Source organism: Ctenocephalides felis, unplaced genomic scaffold, assembly GCF_003426905.1.
Source record: "Ctenocephalides felis isolate EL2017-DRISC unplaced genomic scaffold, ASM342690v1 CF-g0.4_SCAFFOLD_03573, whole genome shotgun sequence".
Classification (NCBI taxonomy): Eukaryota; Metazoa; Arthropoda; class Insecta; order Siphonaptera; family Pulicidae; genus Ctenocephalides; species Ctenocephalides felis.
The window spans coordinates 12,509,106-12,513,108 of NW_020539727.1; the positions used below are offsets into that span (position 1 = coordinate 12,509,106).

The 4,003-nt window shown below is 26.7% G+C and overlaps 1 pseudogene; it reads right to left on the bottom strand.

Annotated features, from left to right (window-relative positions):
• Positions 1-601: 601 nt before the first annotated feature.
• LOC113389363 lies at positions 602-1,965 on the bottom strand (annotated as a pseudogene).
• Between the last annotated feature and the right edge of the window lie 2,038 nt (positions 1,966-4,003).

Below are 4,003 nucleotides of genomic sequence, written 5' to 3' on the forward strand. Positions count from 1 at the left end.
TATCAAAAACTCAAAAATAATTAGTATTTTTACACTTGTATTTCATTTTTTTAAATATTTTATTTGTTATTATTATATTGGTATAATTTTTCTACTATTTTTATAAATTTAACAATTTTATTCTAGTATAATAAATACTATAAACTTTGGAAAATATTTATATTAATAATTTATAGAATCCAATAAAAATAATAAAACTCATAATTTTGGAAACCATACATCAGTTCCAAATAGTATTTACTAACTATAAATAAAATATTAGTCTTACACTAAATAAATACTGATATTTTGATCGTTTTTTTTTCAGCAAACAGCTACATTCATATAATATTTATTTGTTCAAATTTTAATCAAAATGCATTCTTTTATATATTATTTGCTTCCAAGAACTTCGCCACATATTTGTTGTAATCAGATTTTCCAAATATCATGAAAAATTAAATATTTACATTTATATCTTAAGATCCATTTTGAAACAATTGTTAATATTTTATTCGGAAAATAAATGAATTCAAAATGAAAAAAATGCTAACACTACAAAAATTAATTATCAACTTAGTCAAACATATTTTTTACGATTTCAATTTCCAGAAAAATTCATCTAGAATTATAGATATTTTAAACAAAAACATAACATAACTAGGATTATCAGAATTTTAAATCTCATCAACTAATCTGAGCTTTATTCTTCGGCCTAATAAAATAAATAACAATAGTTGCAACAAAGTATAAAGCTCCTAAAGCAATAAAATAATAACCATAAACAATAAACTGATCCCTTGTTTGCAATTCAAATCCATCTTTCGAGATAACCACAACAGTCAAAATTGTTTGAAAAGCCAAAGCATACATCGTATTAATCCCAAAAATCAACCCAAAACTATCTTCATCCAAATATTTCGCAATTTCAGCACTTGCAATAGTTATCATAAACATGTACAAGGCACCAAAAATAATATACCCAGCATATGACAACCATAAAGAATCAGTCTGGGCTGATGTTAAAATTGCACCACCTTCTAGGAATGAGCAAATTGTTAAGGTTAATAGTCCTCCTTTGTAGGATTTTAGGTAACCTGCCAAAAGGGCTGCACCTGCACCTAGAAGGGTCAAGGCAGCCTCTATGGCACCGTTCCAGAGCCCTGAATTTTCTGCATCAGGTTCTATAAGGGCCCAAAGGATTTGGATGTAGGATTGCACTTGTATGAACCCACACATTGCTAAGGAATACCACAAACTCCATTGAATTACATGCCAATTTGTGTAGGCTGATAGGAAATGTTGCCAGAGGATTTTGAAAGCTCTTGCATATTTATTAGATTTATGGTGAGTTGGGGTAGTATTCCCTTGTTCTAACTGTGGAAGATTTGTTTTAACTTCGTCGTCCCGATGGAAGTACAAACTTTTGCTGACCGAGGGCAAAAACAAAGCCCAAGTCGTAGCCAGGATTTGTGCCACAATAGATATATAATTCAGATCTCTATAATCCATCAATTTGGTGTACACCAAAATTTGTGCAGATGAACCTGCAATAAATCTGCCTACCAAAGTAGCAGCCCTTGTATGGGACGTAACTTTTTGATAATGCTCCTTATCAACTTTTGCATAAATATAAGTATAATAAGCAACTTCTGTAGACATGTAGGTACCATAAAAAAATTCCAGAACCTGCAAATCCACCAAACTTGTCGTCCATAGCAACATGCTCCAAACAATTATACCAGATATACCACAAACCACAATCAAGGGCTTGTATCTGAAGAAATCAGTGATCAAAAACACCAAAACCAATTGTGCCAAGTAGGAATAGGTTCCTACTGGATACACATCCTGAGACAATTGTTCTTCTGTAATATTTCTCCATTCACCGAGAATGTAATTTGATATAAACGGTTCCGATGGACGGATTTCTTTTATGAAACCGAAAACACTTAACAAAACTGAAATTTTTAACCAAGGCTCCATGATAAAATTGCTCTTGGTTCTTGGTGACCAAGGAAATACTGTTTAAGGTTTCAAATGTGCAAAATTATGGCAATCTAATTTTATCTCCTAGATGAAGATTTGTGGTTGTCAAGGTTACTAATTAATACTCTTACTAATTATATATTGTAATGTAATATCTTATCTTATCACGGTTATCCAATTTGCAATAAAGATTATATTTTTTGTATCGTGTAATTGATCTTCAACTTTTTTGAAAAACAGAGTTGGATAATATATATATGATGATTTGTCATTTTTTTTTTAAATTTAGGTCAATTTAATTTTTTTTAAATTCATGTATACATGAACAAAGTTTTTTTTATTCTACTTTTTTTAAAGAAATAAATTAATTGTACTTTAACAAAAAGATGCCTTAGTTGTGTATGACCTAAGGGGGTAATTAGAGCCTAAGAAGTAATATGAGAGAAAATATTTTTTTGTAGGCCTATTATATTTTGTATTGCTCCTTTATTTAGACAATAAACTCTATTATTATAGAAGGTTTTCAAGCTGTTTTTGGATTATCAAAATTAGTTCAAGATTTTTGGATAAATTATGGACAAAATAATTTTCCCTTTTTTTGCTGATTATAAAAAATCTCACAAATAGCTCCTGAATTTTAAAAATCGGTTTAGACGTTTTAGAAAAAAAATCAAATTCAGACTCGCATATGCATCCTTACATATACTCCAATCTACTTTTAAATAATGTGAGAAATTTTTCAGAAAATTTGAAAGATATATAAAATAATTCATAATTTATTGTGAACAACAATTTTACTTTTAACATTTTAAATATGATAATATTTACCAAAAATACTATATTTTATATATATCCTATCTTAAATAATTTTGCAAAAATGTTGCTAATTAATTTAGCTGGTTATTTATTACAAATTTAAAAAAAAATATTTGTGAATAAAATAAATATTTTTAAAATGTGTTTTCAAAGTTTGCATGGTTAAAAAAGTGTTTTATAATTAATTAACTAAAGAGTTAATAACTTTAAAAATGGCATCAGCTAATACTAGTTTTAAAAGGTTTATAAATCTTTGTTATGATTTTATTGATTTTATTAATTTTTTATACAATCTTACAATTATTACAATAATTTTCAAATGTAATTACAAGTAAATAAACAAATCTGAATTACATTTTTTAAATGAATTAAAATTGTTTTAAATACTTAGCAAAGTTACCAAAAAAAATTAGACATTTTTACAAAAAAATAAAAAAAATATGATATAAAGTAAAATTAGTATTAGTTTTAATAAATACTGAATTTAAAAAGTTTTTAGAACGGAATTTTAACAAAAGAAGGTAGAATTCTCAACCAACTTTCAATTTTTTAATTTTATTATTTTACAAGTCAGTTTATTAACATTATTCAATCAATGTTTGTTAATTTAATGAAAAAATTCACTAAATTTAATTTAAATTAAATAATTTGCAGAAAAATACGACTAATTTAATCTTTAATTTAGTTTTAATTTCAATTTGTGGAAGAAAACTATGTTAATAACAATCGAGTCTTATAATTATTAAAACATGTTTAGACTAAATTTTATTGTTTTTTTCTCACTCTTATATTTATCAAAATTCAAAGAAATAAGATTTTTGGACAATATTTCAAAAAAATTGGATATGGTTATGGATTAAATTTTTCGCCAATTTTGTTTCCAAAAATCCTGAACCAATTTAAAAAAATGTTTTTACATCAATTTAGACACACAGCATATAAGTATGTAACTCAGCTTTCAAACCAATTTTTTTTTTTAATTCAAAAATGCCAAAATAGGTTATTCAAACAAATTTTGGTTGACCCAATAGGTTAATCAACAAAGACATTAATACCAGCACAGTAAACAATAAAATGCAAACTCATTCAGACAAGTACAAAAGCCGTCTCGAGGATCACCCAAAGTCACTCGTCATAGAACTACCAGAATTAATGATAAGTAGGCCGACGGAAGACCAGTGGTCAGGCTAAAAAATATGCTAATAAATACCATGAATTT